Source organism: Coturnix japonica, chromosome 4 (assembly GCF_001577835.2).
Source record: "Coturnix japonica isolate 7356 chromosome 4, Coturnix japonica 2.1, whole genome shotgun sequence".
In the NCBI taxonomy this organism is placed as follows: domain Eukaryota; kingdom Metazoa; phylum Chordata; class Aves; order Galliformes; family Phasianidae; genus Coturnix; species Coturnix japonica.
The window spans coordinates 70088819-70114515 of NC_029519.1; the positions used below are offsets into that span (position 1 = coordinate 70088819).

General features: G+C 39.5%; 1 long non-coding RNA gene across 1 annotated transcript in view; it reads right to left on the reverse strand.

Annotated features, from left to right (window-relative positions):
- Window positions 1–7940: 7940 nt before the first annotated feature.
- LOC116653394 overlaps window positions 7941–25697 on the reverse strand; it is a 37180-nt gene continuing 19423 nt past the window's right edge. The window contains exon 4 of the long non-coding RNA XR_004307106.1: window positions 7941–8833. This is a non-coding gene — a long non-coding RNA (uncharacterized LOC116653394). The remainder of the gene's footprint in view (window positions 8834–25697) is intronic.

Here is a 25697-nt window from a genome sequence, read left to right on the forward strand (position 1 = left end):
AGAGCTACAGAATGTTGAGGTTTTCTCCCTTTTTTTTTTTTTTAATCTCTTAATCAATAAAAGCAGGACTCTTGTATGTGAATGTATCTATTATTTGAACTTGAAGTACTATCTGCAGAAAAGACATTTCACTTGATTCTTTTCACCAGAAAAGATATTTTAAAAGTAGGTTACACCCAGAATATAAACAGAACCAAGTCTGAAGTGTGTCCTGACTGCAGACACTGAAGCGTAAAGGCAAAGGCTTTAAGCCAGATCTGTAAGCCATGTGCCTTGTGGAGCTCCAATAAATTGTTATGCTTTCTTAAATGCCCATGGAAGTTTAAGGAAGAGCAGGATGTTTTGCTCCCTGACAGCACTCAGAGTTCCCACAAAGTGCTCTGTAGTCGCAGTTTTTCATCCCCTTTGGGGCAGGGAGAACAAGACATGGGAAGGCTTGCTCCTTGTTCATAGAGGTCTGGTGTATGTTTTTCTTAAGTATTTACCCTTTATTTCTTCTGAATAACTTTGCTTATAATAAATGTAAAAGAAATTGTACTTTCCATGTATATTAATTTTCCTCCAAGAGCCCCCATCTCACGGAGTATAAGAGAGCAGTGCAGAAATGTAGGATCTTTAGACTAGCCTCTCTCTCATATTTCATTTTCTTATTTTTAAGATTTATGAATCAAGGAGCAACCAAACTCTTCAGGAACCTTCTCTTCAGAGGTGTTGAAATGTGTTATCTTCTCATGGTCTTAACTACTTACATCACTAAAGCATATGGCAGCTGTAGAAGGCCAAATGAGGGAACAGCCTATTTTCACATCAGAATCCGCATTACCAGAGGAGGAAGTTTTCACTCATTCCCTGTGTGATAGAAAGCTCATCTGTCCCTCTGCACACTGCCCTGTCAGACACTGCTTCTTTTGTGTTTAACATACCTCATACATTGAGTTCTAATTTCAGCCTCAGTAGTAGAAAAGGAGTTCCTGCCCATAAAAACCACACGCAATAGCTTGCCAACCTCTTAGAGGGAAACCAGTCAGACTGTAAGATGCAATAAGTTTCCCTCAAAATATATCTGATTATGTAACAGATTGCTGTATTAAAAATTAAATAAGGCTTGAAATATGCAGCAATTTGCAGGCACTGGGGAGTGTGCTTAATAAAGAGAGTGTATTAGCTGCTTCTGCTTTTTGAAATGCAGTCTATAAATACTGTAACATCTTCCTATTTCTTTCAGTGTGGGAGGACCAGACTATGTGAATCTGCTTGTTAAAATCAGCACTGAGTTCAGTTTGAATGACATTGTTTTTACCTTTTCCTTGGTATTAATATTGATCTAACCAGCACCTGACGACTGATTTTCACATCTCTGGGGACACTACCGTGTGCATTATCTAAATGTAGCTTGAATATGGAACCTTATCCTTCCAGGAGAAGTAATGGGACCTGAGCAGGATTCCACCCCTCCCAGGGGCTGCTCAGCATTTCACAGGACTCTGTATCATGACATGAGTTTGGTAGGAGTTATGCTAATGTCTGTGTTAACCCTCTGAGCATAGTTAATGCAAATCAGATGTTTCTCAGGATTAAACAGAGTTAGCTAGAGCTGCTTTGCAATGGGAGTTAGGAGCACAAAGGCACTTTAGGAAGATCCCACTAGGTATCACCATCTACATCTCACAGTTCCCAAACACATTTGAAAATCAGACCCTTAGGGGCACAGACCTGAGTGATAGCTATACATTGACACTAGCTGAGATATAAATTCCCAAGGACCTGATTCACAGAAGGCCCTAAATGCTCATTTTTCATGGAATATTATTCACTGGAAAGGAGAGATCAGAACAGTGAGTAGACAAGTAACCAGGGGACTTACTTTCAGGGCAAAGCTTATTCTTATCCCAATACCTATTCAATTTTATTTTTTTTTATTTATTTATTTATTTATTTTCCAAGGTGAATAACCCTACCTATTGGCACTCAGCTCCCTCCTAGAGCAGGTCTTGACCCAAGAGAAGGCTCTAACTGCACAGTCAGTGGTTGGAAGGAGGCATTGCTGCAGGCAGTGTCCTGCAGGGACCTCTGTTTACAATGGTAGTGGCAGAAGCCCCACAGTGACCATCAACTAGCTCAGTTGATTGCATCGGGTAGCATAGACTGTATGGTCCAAGAAATAGAGGGATGGAGGTTCTCGCATCTCCAGCATGCAGGGCTTGGTCAAAAATTTTTAGGGTACAGTCTTGTCTTTCTGGGTGCATGCTTCCGCGGTATTACTTCTCTCCAGTCATGCAAAAAGAAGTTGTCAATCCACCACCTTTCAGGAGTACTTTGCCCTTTTGTTTTTCTAAAGCTGCATGGGAAATGCTAGGTAAAATGAATGTGTCTCAGAGAAGTTAAATGGAATGACTGTGCATTGGACTGATGCAGTTTCCTTCCTGTCACATTCAAACGCATCAGCAGCCCCATCCAAGCACACACTGGGCTAGGTTAGCAAGCTCATCAGGCATGCTATCCTTGCCTTCTGACTTCCTCTTGCAAATAAAAACGGTGGCCCTAATGAGAATTAATTAGGGCTGGGGGTGGGGGGAGCATCATGTTTTTGTTTGTATTGTTTGTTTTCTGTAAACCTGTGTTGGAAAGAAAAAAAATCATATTAGTTCTCCATGCAATATAGAAAATGTAATAAAAAAAATGAACACATGGTAATTAGCTTCTCCATTAAGTATACCAAGCATAGACAATAGCAATCGCACAGTGCTGATTACAGACATTATCCTTGCCTGGATTTTTTTTTTTCAAACCATTCAATCAACAGTGCTAAATAGAAACTTCAGTGTTCAATATTATAAGACACTAGCTGGCAGTTATACAAAGATGCCTTACACAATGTCATCTGGCTGCTTGCCTGATTCTCATATTACCTTCCTGTCTTGCCTTATACGCTAATACGCATGGCTGATTAGAAGAAAAATGCAGAAGCTGCTTCCTTCTCTTGCTTTTTTTTCCTCCAGTTTCTTGCCTTGAGGGGAAAAAAAGGATCACATTTGCTAATTTCACCAGCAATGCTTAACCTGGGAACAGAGCAATTCCTTTCAATTCCACAGTAGTTATAATTCATACACAAACACTGCCTTGCACCAGAGCAGTTGGTGAGTGTTAGATTTCACTCGGAGAGAAATGTTGATTACTGTTGTTGTACAGAAATCCTCCAGTAGCCTCAGTAAGGAGAGTCCCATGGTTCAAAATAAACATTCAGGGGCTGTACAGTATCCAGGGGTTAGATGTCTGGGAAAAGGATTTCAGACTGAAAATCCCAGAAGATCAAATGACTCTAGAAAACATCTAGGAACTCCTTAAGTGATCTCATTTGCTGATATGTGCAGGACCCATTGGCGAGTCCTACTATAGTGTATGCCAGTTTCTTCAGCAGGATAAGTTATTCCCGTAGGAAGAATATTTATCCCATGTTTTTTTGTGTTTGTTTTTTGTTTGTTTGTTTGTTTTTTTAAAGAGTGTTTTTCTGTCTCCTTGCTATACCAAGGCAGGTGTTGTATATCCCAGCTTCTCTGACAAACCTTCATTTTTTTCCCTGGATGGTTTATTCAGGTTGAATTTGAAGTCTGGTCAGGTGTCCAGGATTTCCAGATGTCGAGCAGTCAAGTCAGAGCTACCTCCATGTATCTGAAAATCCCGGGTCACTGAGCATACATCTGAGCACACTTTGTACCAGAATAATCAGTGCCAAGGATGCCTCAGACAGATGTCCAGGTGCAAGTCCTCTTCACAGCAGGCATCACAGGTCCAATAATTCCTGGTGATAGAACATTCTCAGTGCATCTTTCAGAAAAGTCGTATAGGAAAAAAAAAAAAAAAAAAACTGGGACCAGGGATGATGAATCTTGTGACATTTCCAGTGGATGCAGCTAGGCCTAGGTATAGATGCAAGTCTACAGGCTGAAATCTTACCTTGCAACCTAGCAATCAGTTTGGGAAACAGACTGACACAAGAAAATGTGGATCCCTAAATATGCAATCCACATACCTGTGTGACAGTGGACCTGCGCCATACAGGACCTCTTCTCTGAGAGCACTGTAATTAGTCAGCAAAAACAGGCTTGAAAAATGATTTTTCTATATTAACTCTGTCACCATCGCGAATATGCTTAGAATTTAAGGATGGACCTTCAAATTGACACACATTTCTATATATCCATAAAGAAAAATCTATACTGCTATATAAACATTTTAAAATGTGTGTGTTGCACAAATGGGTGATGCTTAGATCACCCACAGCTCAAATCCTTCTCCTTTTCCATAGCTTTGTGACTGCTATACATGAGCTTATGCAAATGGTACTGTGTACAGGCAAAGAAAAGGACTGGAAATGAAACGTTAAGTGAATGGCAATTCTCCTTGAATTGTCTGTTTCTACAAAATCAGTGTCAGTGGAGGTAAGTTTCCTGTTTCCCAACATGAGGTCTAGGATTGCCAAGCACCAGAGCAATTTCAGCTCTCTGTTACCCTGCATTTGTTGGCATAGGAAATCAGGCTGGGCACATGTCCGCTCACCTACAATGACTTGAGCAGGAGCTGCTTAATATATAAAATTTGCACTATTTTTTTCTTCTTTACTTACAGTTCAGTGGGTGACCTGCTTTAGCAGGGAAATTGGACTCGATCTCTGGAGGTCCCTTCCAACCCCTACAATTCTGTGATTCTGTGACACAAAACCCTGCATAGCCAGGGGAGTCTCAACTTATTTTTGTTACTATGAGCCAAGACCAAGAAGGGCTTCACAAGACCCTCCTGAAGCCAAACAGCTTCGTGCTCAGATAAAGAGAGTTTTAAGGGATGCCAGTCTGCTTGTGTCAGTCACTAAAATCAGGTTATTTTCTTAAGAAGGGACTGAAGGTAAATGGGGAAAGGAAAACTCATATGGGTTATGGGTATGAAAAATGTCTTTTTACTAATCTCAGCAGCTCCTCATCTTCGGTGATTGCATCGGTGGTCATAAGCTCTGCATGGTCCTCGATGAAGGTCACTTTCAAAATGTGGTTTGTTTATCATATACCAGGCCACCTAATTATTCCTCACCTTTTAACCCTATGAGTGAAAGCCTACAGGTGTCATATAGAAATGCTGCAGACTTCAAACCCAGCCCCATTCTTCCATATGGGAAAATGATCAAATACTCAGCTTTAATTATGGTGTATGAATGTATGAGTGTATTCCTGCAGAGGAAATACCTTGTGCTAAAATGTATTTCAATGCAGAAAAAAAGACATCAGTGCCTGTGGTTGAAACTAGGATCAGAAAATTCAAGTTTTTACTTTCTTTAGAGCAAAAATGAAACAAACTGTTCGGGAAATCCATCTTTATCCCTCTATGTGTCTAAGCTGGATACTTTTATGAAACATATCTATTAGCAAAACACAATTTGCTGGTCGCAGAGGAGGAGTAACTGAGTAATACTTTGTGATCTGTGTACAAAAGGAGACACCATGAAATCATTCTTCCTGTCCAGAAAGATTGGGTTCTGTCAGACTCAGAAACCCCAGAATAAAAATAGGGCATAAACATGTGCAGAGCATGAATAAATAAAATCATGTCTTGAGAGAGGCAGTCAAAGAAGAGTAACACCATTTCTATCCCCAGGGCCCTCAGTGCAGTTCAGAGTCATTTCCATGAGATGCCTTGTATTGTGTTTCTCCTGGCTTCTCCACACCACTGCTGTTCACTGCTTGCCTGTAGGCAACTTCAAGGCTAGAGAGTAACATCACTAACTTGTCCAAAAAGACCTGCTTTGAAGGTCAGCTCTCAAATTCCATAAGCTGCTGAGTTTACCCTTTCCAGTTCAACTGAATTCACCCAGTAGTTCAACTGAGTTCATCCTATCAAGGATCAAGCTTTTATTGCCAAATAAGCAGAGTTACTGTGCCAACCACCTATATGACTTACTATGATTTAGATGTTCTGTAGATAATTGGTTTATAGCCTTGAGTTCTAGTTCTTTCAGTTTAACAGGAAGGGGGAAAAAAAAAAAAGAGAGAGAGAAAATAAAAGGGTAGGAAATAGAAATTATTCCTAACTATACCATTCATCGACCTCCAAACATTTTTATTTGTGCTTTCCTGTGCAAAAGGTTACATTTTTGCATTAGCTAATTTTCAAAGCTAATTTCTTCAAAAGGCACTTGAAATGTGCATCAAGATTTACTTTAGAAATGCATTTTGAAGTTTCTTGCAGTCTTCCCATGGCAAAATATTCTGCTTTTGAACATCTTATAGTAATCTTATTAAATGACTTGCACCTCTGATTTTTTAAGCCAGTGTGTGGAACGATGTGTCCTCAAATGACTTCTGACCTTCTCTATTCCCTTGAAAGGCATGAGAACTTTACAGTAAATATTTTTTACTATTAAATGTGGTCACAGGAAGCCAAAGGATACTAGCATTGCCCATGAAACCTGCATAGCAGTTGGTAAAATTATGAATATCCAGACTGTTGCAGTCATTTTTCATTCCTTATTTTCAAGCTAAAATAATGTTATAGCTTAGAAACTACAGCCAAATAAAGTAATGAACTCAGATAATGCTCAGAGGGGAAGGAAGATGCCTTGGCACAAATTAAGCACAGTCATTTTGGATTTGTTATAAAGTCTGGCATTCTGCCCATTTGCCAGCCATTAAGTTAAGCGTCATTTAAGCCACAATCAAAATTCTTTTGTTTGCTTTAAAGGAATAAAGAACTACTTTGAATCGTTTAAATCATTAAATCATTGGAAGACACTTGTCCGTGTTTAAGAAAAGATTCCTGCACTAAGCTGTGTGGGTACTTTACCCTGACAGACTGTTTTCACACTGTAAAGCAGACCCTTCTGGGTGAAGTTTAGCACAAGGCTGTAATGTACCATAGCAGAGACAAAAATGCAGTGAAGTAGTGTCATCAGATAACATTGAAATGTTGGTGAGAAGGAAGCTGGCTGCTGGCTACAGTGCTCAGTAGCACGGCAAGCCTCTCATCTGCCTGTTACTCCTCAGAAAGAGTCCTGCCCAGCTCCTGCAGACCTCAAGTCCAGAATGTCTCTCAAGGCGTGAGCCCAAGACGAGGCTGGAGCACATCCATCTTCTTGGGCACATGTGTAGCTGTATTACAGCCTGAACACTTCAGGCCATGGTTTTATGAACATCTGAAGGGCTTATCACAGCCAACTCTTCCTTTTCTTACTGTCTTCCCTGTTTTAATCAATTTCCTTCCCTGTCCCAACTCACTCTCAACAATTTTGGCAATTTGTGGGGATATACATATACATATATATGTGTGTGTGGATGGTAATTCAAGATCTGTGCCAGGCAGGAACTTCATCAATCCCAGGAAAATGGTGTAAATGCAGCATTTATAACAGGGAGCTGCAATTCTACACGTAATAATAAAAGAGGCTTCACTGTATGAAAAGATTAAGTTTTACATCTGTGTCATCTAAATCAGGTTGGTTTAAATGCTGGTGCATTCAGTTCTGCAATACATTTTCACCTAAGTTTAATATTGACTTCATAGGGTGACCTTCAGCATATTTCACAAAAACCTTTTCTTTGGTCTTTTGGTGAGCAAAAATTAAGAATGAGGCTCTTGTGTGGGAGGAATCGCAGTATGAATAAGCTCGTTCAGAATGTAGTATTTAATTTTGCCCAATATACATGAATTTCTCAGTGTATTTGGTAGATGTAGCCAGAGTTTTGTGTGTACTTCAATTATATCTCAAATATATAGTGCCAGTTTCCATCATTATTGTCTGGGCCACAAGTCTGATGGAAATATACTTTTTTTTTTCTCTAATTGCTTTGTGTCTCACCTGGTTCCTTGTTTGTGAGAGGTTCTGCTTCACCAGCAGGGCCAATAAATCCTATAGCCTGAAAAGCTGAAAGAAAAGGAACTATCGCATATGTGCTAAATTATTCATTTGAGAAAAAGTTTTATTTAATTTAATCCACTTTATCTGATATAACACTTCCAAGACTTGGACTGAATAAACTTTAAAAAACAAACAAACAAACCAGGAGTGAATTCCTTTTAATTTGTAGCTTTACTTTACCCTGCTCATCATTCCACTGAGACTTTAACAGAGACAGTTCTCTTTTGGTAAGAAACCAGCTGTTAATAGGTAAGCTAGAAGAAACATAGCGCAGAGAACAGAAGCTGCTGCACAGCTAGCATGTATAGCCACACCTTTAAGAGTGAATTTTTGGTTGGACTAGATAATCCACGCTGCTTGCTGTAGCCCCAGGCTCAGTGTTTCATCTAAATCACACTGCTTTCTCAGCATTTACAGCACAGCACACATGTTGTGGGTTCTCAGCAGAATTTTGCTAAGAACTGGCTGAACTGAGAGGTGTCAGATCAGGTCAAGGCTGAAAGGAATGAAAGTTTTTCATTTTAGCAAGAGAGTAACAAATGGAGGGATATGTCATGTGAACACACATTTAGAAATATAGAATCAAAGAATCATCTAGGTTGGAAAAGATCCTCAAGATTCTCAAGTCCAACCCTAAAGTCCAAACATCAGACTCAGCCATTCCTTAGAAGCTGACAGATGGACTGAGCAAGTAAGTGGATTGCTAACTTTAGTGATGGCTTACCATGGTCAAAAGGCCATCCAATATTATTATCCTGAGTCACCATTACATTGCAGTTTAGTCATCACTACCTGTTGTAGGGAAAAATGACCTTGTGAGTGAGTTATTGGCCAGGGATGGGGAACTTGGCTTCAGTTCCCAGTCCTGCCGCAGGGGTTGCATGTGACAGGATTACATGGCAATATCCTTGTACACAATGGCAGGTCATTATTCTGAAAGAAACAGGAAATAAACAGGTAGTGAATAGCAATTCAGTGTAAGCAGGGCTGATAGGGTGTGAAATGAGGTGCTGAATACTTATTCAGTATATGCAAAATCAGGGTTGGCCTCAAATGAACTCGCACAAATATCACATATATAGCAGTATTAAAAACAAGAACTTTAGATCTCTGCATTCTTCATTTGCAAAATAATAATAATGTCCTGCTTTGTACAATAATTATTTTGTAGAATCAGAGAAACATTAAGGTTGGAAAAGATCACTAAAATCACCTATCAGCCCATCCCCTCCATGACCACTAACCATTTCCATTAGTGCCCCATCTTTGCATTTCTTAACATCTTCAGGGATGGTAACTCCACCACCTCCCTGGGCAGCCTGTTCCAATGCATCACCTCTCTTTCTGAGAATAACTTTTTTCCTAATATCCAACCTGAGTCTCCCCTTGCACAACTTGAGGCCATTCCCTCTTGTCCTATTGCTGTTACCTGGGAGAAGAAGCCAACCTCCACCTCACTACAACTTCCCTTCAGATAGTTGCAGAGTGATAGGGTCTCCCCTGAGCCTCCTCTTATCCAGACTGAACAATCCCTGTTCCCTCAGCCATTCCTCATAAGACCTGTGCAGCAGACACCTCACCAGCTTCATTGTCCTCTGGACATACTCCAGGGCCCTTCTTTCTTGTAGCCAGGGGCCAAAAACTGAACACGGTACTCCAGGTGTGACCTCACCAGTGCTAAATACAGGGTATGACAGCCTCCTTGCTCCTGCTGACTGCACTGCTTCTGATACAAGCCAGGATTCCATTGGCCTTCTTGGCTACCTGGGCATGCTGCTGGTTCACATTCAGCTGGCTGCAGACTGATGCCCTCAGATCCTTTTTCTCCACACAGCTTTCCATTTCTTCTGTCTTGACAATTTGGGCTGTAAATACTTGGAGTGTGTGTCTTTTCTCAGTTTGTGAGCAACGCTTATAGCCCAGAAGTCCTGACCACCTGGTAGCACTTCTGTCACACAGGTAAATATGTGTTTTGTCAGTCTTTGAGGGTTTATATGAGTTTTGGTTTTAGAAGAGCCAAGATTAGCATTTTGCTGGAAATTATGGAGTTTCAGTCAAGCATGGTAAATGCAAGTGAGTCTGAGAAGCAATTTTCAGAAAATAAAGCTTTAGGATAACCTTCAGTAGTAGTGATGTAGATAAAACACAATGAAATAAGCAGTTTTTTTCCAGAACATTATTTATTTTTGACAAATCATTATTTTTAATTCCTTAAAATCGGAACCAAGACTCATGATATTGTATTCTAACATTCTAGCACAGTAAGTACTTCCTTCTTCTGATATCTGATTGCTTTCTGTGAACTTTTGTCTACTACTGAAGTATAACAAGGCTTTTCATAGAATTCATAATCTGGGAGGTAGGGGTTTTGCTCACACTCACCAGCTGGGACTATCGCAAGAACTGCACAAATAAAATTGTCAATGATATAAGCTGCAATCCAGAGTGAAAGTACCTGAAATCTCTGGAGAAAGATCTTTCTTCCAAAATACCCAGCCTGGCTTTCCAGAACTGGAAGCTTCAGATGGTTAGGTTAATATTGCAGGAAGCTGCTGCTTTAGAGGCATAACTGTTCAGACCCCTAAGCTCAAGAACAAGAAGGTAAATGTCTCCAAGTGAACTCCCTGTGTTTCTTGTGCTCACTGAAAAGACAAAACCATTAAGGATTTTTATTTAGCTTGAATTTAAATGCTAGATTTTGTTCTTATTTATTTATCTATTTATTAAATTATCAGACAGAAACAATCTCTTCTTTCCTCACAATATTTCCTCAGGAAATATTCTAAGGCTTCAGGGACTTTTTCGTGATAATTCCTGTAATTTTATCTGAAAATTGTCAGGATCATAAGCAAATGCAGAAAACTCATGGCTTCACACATAACGACAAATAAATGTTTTTTCTCTGCAGACTAATGAAACTTGCTCTCTAGGCTTTATCCATTAAAGTTTAAACAAACACCCTTTGGCATGTTGCAAACACTTTTACCTGCAGAATAATAACATTTCCTTTGATTAAAGCCTGGCCATCTTACAGATCATTGATTAATAGCAAAAAAGTGTGACGAGACTTTCAAGGAGGGAGTGGATATTGAATGGATCTCATATTTTGCAAAGGACTCACATTTTTCTTTCCTTCATAAGGAATAGTTTCCTGGTGAAAGATGGAAATGAAATCAATTTTTTTTTCAGATAAATGTTCTTTCAGTCACTCTGATGTGTGTCTTTACATAAATACGAGTTTGTTTGACTCTCAGTAATTCTCTTGCTAAATCCAATATCCTTGTAAACTGGCCAAAAGGTTTTCATGTTAATCAGTCATTTCATAACTCCAAAGACATTTTCCTTTTCACTTAATCATCTTTTTTCACCATTTGTCTCACTGCATTTCCATGTGCCTTTGGCACTGGCCATCTCAGTGATGGTGTTCTGAGAGGCAGCCTACTTGCATGCCTAGAAGTCATAGAATCATGAAGGTTAGAAAAGACCTCCAAGATCATCCAGCCCAACCGTCCGCCTACCACCAATATTCCTCCACTAAACCATGTCCCTTAGTACAACAACAAAATGTTTCCTGAACACTTGAACAGCCTTTTCAGCTAACTGACAGGTGAACACCCAAGGTGCCATGGGTACAACTCTGACCTAGTGGCACCAACAGACGATGCTGATGGTTCATCTTTTTGAAGGGTTGGTTTTTATAAAACTGTGAAAAGAGGGGCTGATGCTTCTTGCTGCTTCTACATTAACAAAATCTTGAGAATTCAGAGCATTTCATTTCCTGTTTGATTCATGTGCAGCCCTTCTACAATGCTTTATGGCTGACTAACATATACATATTTGAGTACTATAGGCACAGGAATTCTGTGAAAGTCATCTGGATCTTCATTAAATTCAAAGCTATTGGATTGTCTGCTTTTTTTTTATTTTTAATTTTTTTTTTTACCACTGGCCAATTATTGATCACTTCTATCTGGAACCTGAAAATTTTCTTCTGACAAAAGCACAGTTTTTTTACAAAGGCATCAAATCCTGATGAACTTCCTAAGGAAGGGCAAATAAAAAAATCCTGTGGAGAATCTGCTTAAGTGGAAATCACTATTAAAAAATGTGTGCATTATTTTCTCAGATTAATTTCTCTGCTTTCTGCTTCCAGGCACTGATTCTAGAAGAGCACTTGAGAGAACTTTTTGTTGTTTGTTTTTCATCAAGATATTTATACACTGACTCCAAGTCAGTTTTCAGTATTCTCTCTGATAAACTGAACAGACTGAGTTTGCGAGCTTTTGTCTGTGAAGCATTTGCTCCATGTCCTCTCATCATTTTTGTGTCTCTGCGATATTGTCTCAAATTTCTCAACAACTTCTTAAAAATGAATGTGCCAGAACAAAGAGAGTTATTCTAGCATTAATCTCATTCTAGCGTGGAAGTTAAACCTCTTCCTCATTTTTCATCAGTGTTCTCCGGTGCACATATCCCTAGGCTGCACTTTTTGGTGTGTTGTGAAAAGAGTTTTGGAATCTGGACTTTCAAACCCTAAATCCATAGAAGAATCCCATTCAGCAAAATTTATTATTTATTATTGCATATTTATTCATTTAGACCTATTATTTAGCCAGAGCTTAATCTCATTTCACACATTCAATAATGCTAGTTTAAGAAACAATTGTATAAATAAAGGTAAAATGCAGAATGAAGTCAAATGTTTTAAAGAAATCTTTCCATCTATCTTTATCAACCAAAAATTATTTTTTTTAAACATTATGTTTCTTTCACATGACCTCTTTGCCATAAGACAGTATTGTTTTGCATTTATACATTTCATTAAGAATCTTTTATTCCTACTCATGGATAACCTTTATTCAGATTCTCTGCTGTTTCACCATATACTGATGGCACATTAACCATTTTCTGTGTACTCTTTGTTATCCTCGAATTGTAAGTATCATCATAAATTTAGCATTTTTCCAGCCATCTCTTTTCATTGGGTTTCCATGGTCCTTTGGAGATTTTTGAAAAGCTTTCCCATTAAAAAAAAATCTTTATGAAATACCACCATCTTCCTTAGTCAGTGGTGGTCTAGACAATAATTCCTAGCATTAACACAGTAAAGTACTTTATTCTTCTCCTTTCCAAATTCTCCAGAGCCCAGTTGCCTTTGGCTTGTCTGAGAAAGTGTCAAATCCTTTATAGCATACTGCACATTTTGTCAACATACTCCTCCCTTGCTCTTTTTTGTTGTTGGTTTTGTTGAATGAACAAAATTTGGTGGCTGCTGTGATTCCTGCTCAGACTGCTGCCAGTACAGGTGGCAAGGGTTTCGTGTTAATTTTTATGAACTAAGTTTATTAACTAAAAGCATATTTTATCATGCGCTGACATTAAGGAACTTGGAAAAGAGGAATCACACACTGTGTGACCTTAACTCTGCAAGCTGAGACTTCCATGTTCCTCGTCACTCTGAGGATTCCATTTCTCATTCAGATGCCATTGAGATATCGGGAAGTCCTACACCAGTGCATGAACTTCAGGTGTTGCACCAAAAGATTTGCTGCAGATGGAACTATGCACAGTCCATTGGCAGGATCTGAGAGCAGCAGAACAAGACACAAGTCTTTGACTGTTTTCACAGTGGTAAACGAGAGTCTGAAATGAAATTTAATGCATATTCATTTAACAAATAGAACCTCGGAGATGGGGCAGTGTGGGAAGAAGAAAAGTTAGTTAATGTAGCAATGTTGACAGGAACAAAAGATATGCGGTGGCTAAAAAGAAATGCAGGATGAGACCATCCCCAACGTGATGTTCTGCAACATCCCATTCGTGATCCTCAGCAGTTTCCCTTTGTGCTTTTTCCTATGTTTTCAAGTTTGCAATGTGAAATCATGTGGATTTTTTTAATTACCTCTGTGTCTTCAGATGATTCACATGCCAACTTCAAAGCACTGGGGAACTTTTCTTCCTCTTCAAGGTCTTGAGTAAAAGGCAAGGTAAATCACCAGCATTTCTGCTTCTATTCAACCTCCACCATTAATTGACCCTCATGTCTACTGGACCCTCTCCAGCAAGAGGAGAGGAACAGTCTCAGAGAAGCAACTTCCCATTTAAAGCAAGAACCAATTTTCACCACTTTATTTATCAAATGAAATAAGCGTTTGGGCAGAAAATCCTCCCTGAGAAAAATATTAAAGAAAGCACACAGTGACCTGCCTCATTGCTTATGCAATGCAAGTAAAGCTTTCTTTGGGAAGGGAATCAAGATTGCTTCTCATGTTATTTACTTTTGTTTGTTTGTTTGTTTTCTTGTCAGACCAAAAATATTTTTCCTCTCATTTGAATAATCGTGATTACTGCAGTACCACCTGTGACAGCTGTAATGATCATTTGATAAAATAGACAGAAGGCAGAAATAATATGAAACTGCTGTTGAAAATAGAAAGAAACTAAAAGGGGAGTTTCTTTAATCCTAACCAGAAAAATGGGTAAAAACATTTATTGTTTAGACTTGCAGTGCTCTTCATGTATATTAGAAATGACCTTTCTTGTTCTGTGGCATCCATAAAGTCTCTTTTATTGAACCAATTAAAGTGTAGAGACATTCAGAAGGTGGTATTAAAAATAATAGATAAAGTAAAATAAAATGGGTTTATAAGCAAACATGAGAGAGCACTCAGGTCCAAAATACATTTCTCTGTTGCTTGGCTAAGCAGGGTTAAAAACTGCGCATATCAAAAGGAAAAGAACACACATAACTGCTCTCTGCGAGCAATAAAACAGAAGCAGATTATCACAAAGCTGTTTATCATTAGGATGAGAAGGGAGAGAAAAGGAGAAAAGAAACTTTGGGAAAATTTTACAAGAGAATTTGAACTTACTGTAATATATGTGCCATTCTTAATTATCCATTAACTAAGTTCTTACTGTTATTTTTGGCCTGTACCTCACATGGCAGCTGGTGGCTGCATTAGAGATTTAAGGAGTTCTGACATAAAACTCCCATGTTGTGAATAAGGAAAGCTGAACACTATAAATTAAAATTTTATTTTTCTTAAATATAAGTCTTAAAAAAGTCTTAAAAATGAAGCACACCTGAAGTCCTGTTTTGACCACTGCCAGTGTGAAAAAGACAGCATGATGCCCTCATCTCACTGACCTGCTGTTTGATGGCTGCAGAAGTGCAGCAGCTTTGTAGAATCACTTGATGGCTGAACTTCATTGTCAAATCAAAGAGCTCAATAACAAATGAAGTATAGAACCACTTCTTATCTGAAAGTAATAGTTGCACAATACATTACAAGACATTAAGACTGTGTCATGGTTCTGAGTACAGCTGAGATGTTTTTGGTATTGCCTTTCTTCTGCCCACAAGAGAATCCTGGCTGTTAACCACTACTTATCATAAAGCACCATATTTCCAAGGTGTGTATATCCCCATATGTCAAATATTATAGCTGTTATGCCTCCCAAATGCAGTCAGATCATCATGGCTTTTTAATTTAATAGCAATGGCTTAATTAGATCAGCTCATCTGCTAGAAAATTACGGTACCACAAAGTAAACACGTTAGCACAGTGGGAAGACTCCTGCTTGCAGACTGCTTCTAGTCCTGCTTTGTTCTTGGGTTCAGCCACCAGCCAGGCTGCATGTGTCCCTGTTTCCATCTGACCAGGCTGTGGAGAAATGCAAAAGCAAGAGAAACTTCCTTTCACCTTCCAAGACTCCAGAGACCTAGAGCTTCATAGACAACGTGTTAAATGCTAGGTAAGCATTTAGACAAAAGCTGAAGATCTCACCTAGTGATAAGGCAGCTCAGTAGCAGCGTGCTTAAAAATTAACTAAACATACTGGCAATTATTTTGGTCACCATCTTTCACAGACAGGGAGGCAGTTCAGCTATTCATGGATGTTAAAGCCAGGATGGATTTCCATGCTCACCTAGTTGCTGTCTGCAAAGTAGAAGAGGTCAGGTGTGCGTACATGTACATTCTAATTAACCCTACAGAGAGGCTGAGAAAAAGAATGAGTCACGGGCTAAGTGTTTTCTTGGCCTTAGTTACTAGAATAGAAATGATCAGAACAGACTTAGTAAACTCCAAAAAAAGAACGACAGAGATGCAAGATATGTTAGCACTTACATAGCAGCACACTCTTCGGTTTGGGCTTTCCACCTCCTGAACTCATCTGCCAGACCTATCTTCAGTATCACTGTATGGCTTTGTGCTGTGTAAAGGTCCTCTGAGCTGTGAACAGTAAGGGATCTGATAGCTGCGTGAAGCCAAAATCCACCATCATTGTCAAATGATTCCATTGTTGAGTCTGGAGAGGAAGCAGCTCAGGGGAGACTTTATCACTTTTTACAATTGCCTGAAAAGAAGGTTGTAGCAAGGTCGAGGATCAGTCTCTTCTCCCAAGTTACAGTGACAGGATGAGAGTTAATGGCTTCAAGTTGTGTCAGGGGGGGTTCAGACTGAATATTAGGAAAAATTTCTTCTCGGAAAGAGTGGTGATGCATTGGCATAGACTGCCCAAGGAGGTGGTGCAGTCACTGTCCATGGAGGTGTTCAAGAAATATGGAGAGTGGCACTAAAGGACATGGGTAGTTGGCATGGTGGTGATGGGTTGGTGTTTGGACTAGATGATCTTGGAGGTCTTTCCCAACCTTAATGATTCAATAATTATTTGATCATCTCTATAACTTCTAACCTTTCCAGTACCCACAGTTTTAATTTCATTTTTCTCTTATGACTACATATACTGACATTTGGTGCTCAATCATTCCTTCTCAATAGGCTGAATGACTCTCAGTTTTCTCTCCCCAGTATGCAGGATTATCTTCATGTATGTTAAATTTGCTCACTTGTTCAAACATAAATGAGCAGAATACTGAACGCTGTAACACAAGACATGAAAGTTGTTAATATATTTTCTATTTTCACCCATTCCCCTGTCTTCCTAAATCTTACATTTAGCATTTCACAGGTAGCAAAGTTTAATTACTGAAACACATCAATTACTGGCTTTAGGTCCACTGTGAAAAGCAAATTAGGTTTCATTGTGTATTACACAGGTCTTTGTTTTGCAGTAAAAATGGCATAGCACAGCCACAAAAAGCACAGATACAGAAAAGACAAAAGAAAAGAACTGGACTGTGAATACAAACTGCATATTTATTCTGATTGACACAACATCTTCTGAATCAGAACATTGTTGACTTGCCATATAGAGGTATATTTTCTAGTATGAAGGTGAATAGGTGCTAAATGCAGTTTTAGGAACTGCATTCATGTACACAAGTAAGAAGGGCCAAGAATCCCCCTGTATTAAGGTGCTGTTATGCATCAAATATAAGAATAGCCAAACTGGTGAGAACCAAGGTTGCAGGAGGCAGGCTTGGAGGTTACAGCTGCCATAAGGGATAATCTGAGAAGGACTGAGAATAAGAACAGAGCATCTCCTTCTGTGACACTCTCCCAGCCACAGCCTCTTCCCAACTCAGGGGTTAAGCCTGGTTTCTGTGTAGTTGGTATCCCCTAATACATTTTTTTTCCATTCATATGTTCAGTCTCCCCTTGGTCCCCCCTAAACCTTCAGTGTTCGCTAAATACTAAGGCAGGCAGGCAGTACTGCTGATGAATTACCTGCTGCACTAGGAATAACTCACTTCTGTTTGTTTGGAAGATTGTTCCCTCTATCTTACTCTGATGATCCCCAGTACTTATAGTGGAAGAGACAGTGAACAATCAACCCCTATCCATCCTCTCCAGCTCACTCCTGATTTTATAACCCTCTAGCATGTCCCTTGTAATTTGTCTCCTTTCCAGAAAGAAGAATCTTATCTTACTTAGCTATTCCTTGCACAGAACACATCCCATATATTGATAGCCCTTGACAATCAAGGACAATTGAACCTTTTTCCAGTTCCACTATATTCTTTCTGAGATGAAAAGAACAGAACAGTACAAAGACACAGACACGCCATGCATTTATATAAAGGCATAATGATTAACTCTGTTTTGTTCTCTATTGCTTTACCAATAGTTCCTAACATTTGTGATTCTTTTTGTTCAGTACTGAGCACTGAGATGTCACTTTCATGCAATTACCAAACATATCCTCAAATTCTCTCTCCAAAGAGGTAAAGGTTAGGTCAGAACTTCACAATTCACAAATGAAATTGGGACGATGTCTTCATGAATGCATTTAATTTCATCATCCACCTAGTCTGCTCAAAACTACATTTTCACTCATATTATATTCAGTTCATAGCAATGTATCAGTATCTACTTGGAGCACAATACACCAAAGCCTGCACACAAAAGCTTGTATTGCTGTTGCTTCAAGCTGAAGTGTCCTCCTGAAACATCAGTGTGAGCAAAGCCAAGATAAAGAACCTTGGAGTGTCTTAGGGGGGGGGAGGGTTAGGGCAGGGAGGAGGGGTGGGGATGTAAAAAAAAATAAAAATTGGAACAGGGAAATACATGAATAAAGTTTAAAGAGCTTTCCATCAGGAAGACATTAACAAATCATCTCCTTTTGGAAATAGATACTGTAACTTTTTGGTCATTTTATAAAGGAGAAGATGAAATTCAGCATCTGTGAGTGTGCATGGAAATCTCATCTAAGAGCTGAAAGTTAAAAAAAAAAAAATTGGAAAAAACTTGTAAAGGCTTAGGGAATTTTGTATTTATAATGAGATTCCTATAGGCATATCTATTCTGTGCCACTGTTTTCCTTGTAAACTTCGATAGGTTTTTGTATTGAGAATAGGGGAAGTTCTTATTACACCATTATAAACTTTAAATTTCTTTGCAACCATGATAAACAAAGCACAGAAGATCACTAGAGAAGTCCTTCTGGGGAGACAGAGAACAAAGATCTTGAACTTGTTTGTACTGACTTCATTGAAGAGACATTATCACATACAGCATCATACATTTGTATGAACTAATGGTAATTTGCCAATGTGCAGTAATGCAATTTTGTTCTGTGATCCAAATTATGACTGAAGGAGTGATTTCTGGTTCTAATTTTAGGTGTTTTCTGCAAGAGTACTACCACTTACATACCTTTTTAATGCTTTTTTGGCACACACCCATTAATTGCTCACTGAAAAGCCTGGGAAGGGTATGTTGAGGGTTGTTTTCCACCATTTCACTCATCCTTACTCATCCCTAACTTTTGGCCCCAGACAAAGTACTTTATTTCACGACAGCATTCCATCAAACAGCTTTGTGGTAGTTTAAAGGCTGACAGCTCATTTAAAGTGAATAACTTTATAACAACATTTGCAAAACATTTTTTTGTTATATGGTATAGTTATTTTAGTCAGATTTCCACAGAGCTCCCTTTTTCCTGCCCCACGCATGCTTCAGCGTGCAGCAGAATATCTCACTTGTCCCGGGTTACTGTATTGCTGCTGCCCATCATTACAATTACTGTTTTGTTTTTCTCTGCAGCTCTGCTGAGTTCTTTTTTATGTTAATCCAAGTAACAACATTTGCAAAACATTTTTTGTTATATGGTATAGCTATTTTAGACAGATTTCCACAGAGCTTCCTCTTTCCTGCCCCACGCATGCTTCAGAGTGCGGCAGAACATCGCATTTGTCCCGGGTTACTGTAGTGCTGCTGCCCATCATTACAATTACTGTTTTGTTTTTCTCTGCAGCTCTGCTGAGTTCTTTTTTATGTTAATCCAAGTAACAACATTTGCAAAGTGCTTAGGAATCCATCTGGGCAGCACGGTGCTTGTGTAGGATCATTACCATTACTGATAGTTAAGAATCTTCTACATGTTCCCAGAATTGCCTATATTTATTATATTTAGAGCTAGTCTTCTGGAAATAAGATGGTACAATTCATCACGGTAAAAGTGTGCAATTTGTGGGCAGCAGGGTAGGACCTTGCCAGCTGTAGTCCATACCATCAGACAGGGTATGTAGGGAACACCCTAGAAAGTTCTTCCATCCAAGCCATCCAATCCATCACATTCATCCAACCCATCTCATGCATCCAATTTAATCCATCCAAACCATCCAGTCCACACAATGCAAACCAGACCTTGAGAGATGGCAGTTGGGCAAGCTCCAGCTAGATCCATCCTTTCCTCTCTCCTTCCTCCCCAACCCTACCTATTTTTAAACTCTTAGTAACCTGTACTAACAGGTCACAACACATTAATAAACCTCCTGGGGCAACTGGTGGTCCAGGCTGTAACTGATGCATGACTGAGTGCTTCAGCCCTGGTTGCATGTTCTGATATTAATTGTGTTTGTCATGCTACGTAAGGGCCATGATCAGCAGCTGGCCTCAGGCAAAGGGAAAGTAATCAGTCTTTTGGAGAACTTTTCCAGTGACTGCCAAGAATTTTCTGCATGAGGAAGCTTATTAACAAGCATCATGTGAGAGAGTGTTTACAGAAAGTCAGAAAATGCTGACCCAGGATAGGGAAAATGACCCTTCTACGTAGTTTCACAGCTGAATAACTCTCTGATATTTCATTGAAGGGATTTATAGATAAGAGTTACAAACTAACTACACAAAAGTGTTTTTAAAACATGTTTACAACCACTACAGCCTGGTCCCACTTGCTCATTTTTGAGAGGAGATCGCATCTCAAAGGAGGAAGGAATGTTAACTGTGGTGCAATATCTGTGCAAAGTAAAATCACTGGGGTCGGGGTGAGCATCTGACCCTCCAGCTTGTCACTCCCTGCTGCCCCTTGTCAACTGTGTTGCCATGATGATGATCCTGAGAAATCCCTCAAAAGTTAACTTCATGTGTTCCTAAATGAAGTCAATAAAATTTCAAGATACACAATGAAAATAAACTGCACAACTACCAACGGCAGGTATTCTGTTATTTATAACCCAAAAGGGAAAGGGCATTTTTAAATCCCTTTCCAGGAGCTTTGCCAGTGGAATGAATATTCACATTAACTATGCATTTTAATGTTGTTACAATTTTGTTTTCATAGGCTATAAATGTATATTCAATGCTGAAATGTGGAATTTAAGCTTTTAGACTGACAAAATCATTTTCCTCACTAAATAACATATATTAGAAAATTCTCTCAGACCAAATATTCACTAATTATATCAACCATTTTCTTTGCCTCTAAAATTTCTAATGACTGTAGAAATCATAGAATCATTAAGGTTGGAAAAGACCACTAAGATTATCCAGTCCAACCAGCAACCCACATCCACTGTGCCACTAAACCATGTCCCTCCATGCCACATCTACACACTTCTTGAACACCTCCAGAGACGATGACTCCACACCTTCTCTGGGCAGCCTGTGTCAGAGCCCAACCACTCTTTCTGAGAATGAGTTTTTCCTAATATCTAACCTGAGAACAATCAACGTGTAGCAAGTTCACTAATTCGTTGTGTTTGATTCGATTCGATTAGTTGTGTTTGTGAGTTGCTTGCCCAAGCCTGTCACCAGGGATTTACAGAGCCCTTGGTGGAGCAGTGCCAATGCTTTGTCATGTCATGTCATATATGTCACCTGTGTGATCATCCTTTCGTCACTGATCTATGGCAGGGGGCACAGGCTTTGTGCCCCATCTTTTCCATCTGTGCACAGATGCTGAGACTTTATTAGCTGCATTTTAACCTGAAACAAAAAAAAGAGCAACCAAACCAGTTGCAACAGAAGAGATTAGTCCAACTTTTTGCCACATGACATGCCTGAGTTAATACTCAGTACTGCTGCTTTGAAATAGTGACATTTCCATTAGAAAAGCCACTAATCGAATCACCCTGAACCTAACTGTCTGCCTTTGTAACTGAGATTCTATCTAGAGTGGCATTTAGCATAAACTGTAAACACAGAAAAATGAATTTACTTTTTATGTATTACCCTGTGCTCTTAGAAGATAAATTTCAAAAGAGTGCATGTTTTATCACACTCCCAAACTTCTCCACCTTGTGTCCTCCTATGCCTATGGGAGTGACGCACAGACCCTTAGCTGTGTGCTTTGTGTACCTACACATACAGCGGTGATACTATGAACAAAGTTTTGGGGCAATTTATTAAACAACCTTTAACACTGCAGGTGAGCTCTGCCAACCAATTATGCTCACATGATCTCACAATCTTCCATCTACCAACAGAAATCAGTATAAATTGCCTGTGCTCCACACTGGCCATGCAGATATTGAGGAGTATTTCAGCAGCGAGGCAGCTATACTACCCCAGCTACTCCCAGAGCCATGCACACAGAAATGCCTGAACTGAAGGGCCATGTGGCCTCTTAGCCCATGGAGAGCAAGCCCTCAGTGAAGAGGCAGCCTCCATCATCTGATGAAGGAATATTAACTGAAGGGCAGTACATGTCCTGGCTCCATCAGGGCACAACAGACCTGGAGTGCTTTGCTTAGATATCTTGAGGTGAAGGTGGGCTCCTTTTGATGGTGATATCCATGGATAGAATGGGTGAAGGACCCTAACCCAATAGGCAGTGTGACTTCCCAATGGGGCTGTGCAGGAGTATTGGGCTGCCTGCCTGAGAGCTGCTCATGCTAAACATTAATAATTAACACTGCTGATGATAGGGAGGAGACCAGGGGAGTAATACTAAATGACCTGGAGAGGTCAGAAATATTGGCAGGAAATAACAGCCCCCGGTTGAAGAAGGAGAAAAAAAACTGGTGGATAGACATGCTTCCAAAGAAGCCTGAATTCAGAACTTCAGTGGGATGAAGAAAACTCGAAGAGCAGCTTCAGAAATTCATCTGTGAACAGCAAACCAGCAACAGTGAAATGGCAAAAAAAGCCAACTTTTTGCCCGTCCACTTCTCAAGATTTTCATGTATACAGCCCAGGAAGAAACTTTTCCCTCTGCCTGCAAATACAACTTATGCTTATGCTGTGACTGGAGCATAATAATAAATACCAAAATACTAATAAAATTTAAAACATATCTAGAGGAAATTTCTGTGAGAAGCAATTCTTCTTACAATCATAATTTCAAATCATATCTTAATTCTTAATTTAAAAAAAAAAAAAAACAAAAAAAAAAACAACAAGTTTTCTTTCTGTGAAAGTAAAAGTGTCTTTTCCAGGAAATACAGTTCAATCAAAATTAAAAAAAAAAACCAACAAGTTTTCAAGTTTTCTTTCTGTGAAAGTAAAAGTGTCTTTTCCAGGAAATACAGTTCAATCAAAATTAAAANTGCTGCTGCCCATCATTACAATTACTGTTTTGTTTTTCTCTGCAGCTCTGCTGAGTTCTTTTTTATGTTAATCCAAGTAACAACATTTGCAAAGTGCTTAGGAATCCATCTGGGCAGCACGGTGCTTGTGTAGGATCATTACCATTACTGATAGTTAAGAATCTTCTACATGTTCCCAGAATTGCCTATATTTATTATATTTAGAGCTAGTCTTCTGGAAATAAGATGGTACAATTCATCACGGTAAAAGTGTGCAATTTGTGGGCAGCAGGGTAGGACCTTGCCAGCTGTAGTCCATACCATCAGACAGGGTATGTAGGGAACACCCTAGAAAGTTCTTCCATCCAAGCCATCCAATCCATCACATTCATCCAACCCATCTCATGCATCCAATTTAATCCATCCAAACCATCCAGTCCACACAATGCAAACCAGACCTTGAGAGATGGCAGTTGGGCAAGCTCCAGCTAGATCCATCCTTTCCTCTCTCCATCCTCCCCAACCCTACCTATTTTTAAACTCTTAGTAACCTGTACTAACAGGTCACAACACATTAATAAACCTCCTGGGGCAACTGGTGGTCCAGGCTGTAACTGATGCATGACTGAGTGCTTCAGCCCTGGTTGCATGTTCTGATATTAATTGTGTTTGTCATGCTACGTAAGGGCCATGATCAGCAGCTGGCCTCAGGCAAAGGGAAAGTAATCAGTCTTTTGGAGAACTTTTCCAGTGACTGCCAAGAATTTTCTGCATGAGGAAGCTTATTAACAAGCATCATGTGAGAGAGTGTTTACAGAAAGTCAGAAAATGCTGACCCAGGATAGGGAAAATGACCCTTCTACGTAGTTTCACAGCTGAATAACTCTCTGATATTTCATTGAAGGGATTTATAGATAAGAGTTACAAACTAACTACACAAAAGTGTTTTTAAAACATGTTTACAACCACTACAGCCTGGTCCCACTTGCTCATTTTTGAGAGGAGATCGCATCTCAAAGGAGGAAGGAATGTTAACTGTGGTGCAATATCTGTGCAAAGTAAAATCACTGGGGTCGGGGTGAGCATCTGACCCTCCAGCTTGTCACTCCCTGCTGCCCCTTGTCAACTGTGTTGCCATGATGATGATCCTGAGAAATCCCTCAAAAGTTAACTTCATGTGTTCCTAAATGAAGTCAATAAAATTTCAAGATACACAATGAAAATAAACTGCACAACTACCAACGGCAGGTATTCTGTTATTTATAACCCAAAAGGGAAAGGGCATTTTTAAATCCCTTTCCAGGAGCTTTGTCAGAGGAGTGAATATTCGCATTAATTATGCATTTTAATGTTGTTACAATTTTGTTTTCGTAGGCTATAAATGTATATTCAATGCTGAAATGTGGAATTTAAGCTTTTAGACTGACAAAATCATTTTCCTCACTAAATAACATATATTAGAAAATTCTCTCAGACCAAATATTCACTAATTATATCAACCATTTTCTTTGCCTCTAAAATTTCTAATGACTGTAGAAATCATAGAATCATTAAGGCTGGAAAAGACCACTAAGATTATCCAGTCCAACCAGCAACCCACGTCCTCCATGCCACTAAACCATGTCCCTCCATGCCACATCTACACACTTCTTGAACACCTCCAGAGACGATGACTCCACACCTTCTCTGGGCAGCCTGTGTCAGAGCCCAACCACTCTTTCTGAGAATGAGTTTTTCCTAATATCTAACCTGAGAACAATCAACGTGTAGCAAGTTCACTAATTCGTTGTGTTTGATTCGATTCGATTAGTTGTGTTTGTGAGTTGCTTGCCCAAGCCTGTCACCAGGGATTTACAGAGCCCTTGGTGGAGCAGCGCCAATGCTTTGTCATGTCATGTCATATATGTCACCTGTGTGATCATCCTTTCGTCACTGATCTATGGCAGGGGGCACAGGCTTTGTGCCCCATCTTTTCCATCTGTGCACAGATGCTGAGACTTTATTAGCTGCATTTTAACCTGAAACGAAAAAAAGAGCAACCAAACCAGTTGCAACAGAAGAGATTAGTCCAACTTTTTGCCACATGACATGCCTGAGTTAATACTCAGTACTGCTGCTTTGAAATAGTGACATTTCCATTAGAAAAGCCACTAATCGAATCACCCTGAACCTAACTGTCTGCCTTTGTAACTGAGATTCTATCTAGAGTGGCATTTAGCATAAACTGTAAACACAGAAAAATGAATTTACTTTTTATGTATTACCCTGTGCTCTTAGAAGATAAATTTCAAAAGAGTGCATGTTTTATCACACTCCCAAACTTCTCCACCTTGTGTCCTCCTATGCCTATGGGAGTGACGCACAGACCCTTAGCTGTGTGCTTTGTGTACCTACACCTACAGCGGTGATACTATGAACAAAGTTTTGGGGCAATTTATTAAACAACCTTTAACACTGCAGGTGAGCTCTGCCAACCAATTATGCTCACATGATCTCACAATCTTCCATCTACCAACAGAAATCAGTATAAATTGCCTGTGCTCCACACTGGCCATGCAGATATTGAGGAGTATTTCAGCAGCGAGGCAGCTATACTACCCCAGCTACTCCCAGAGCCATGCACACAGAAATGCCTGAACT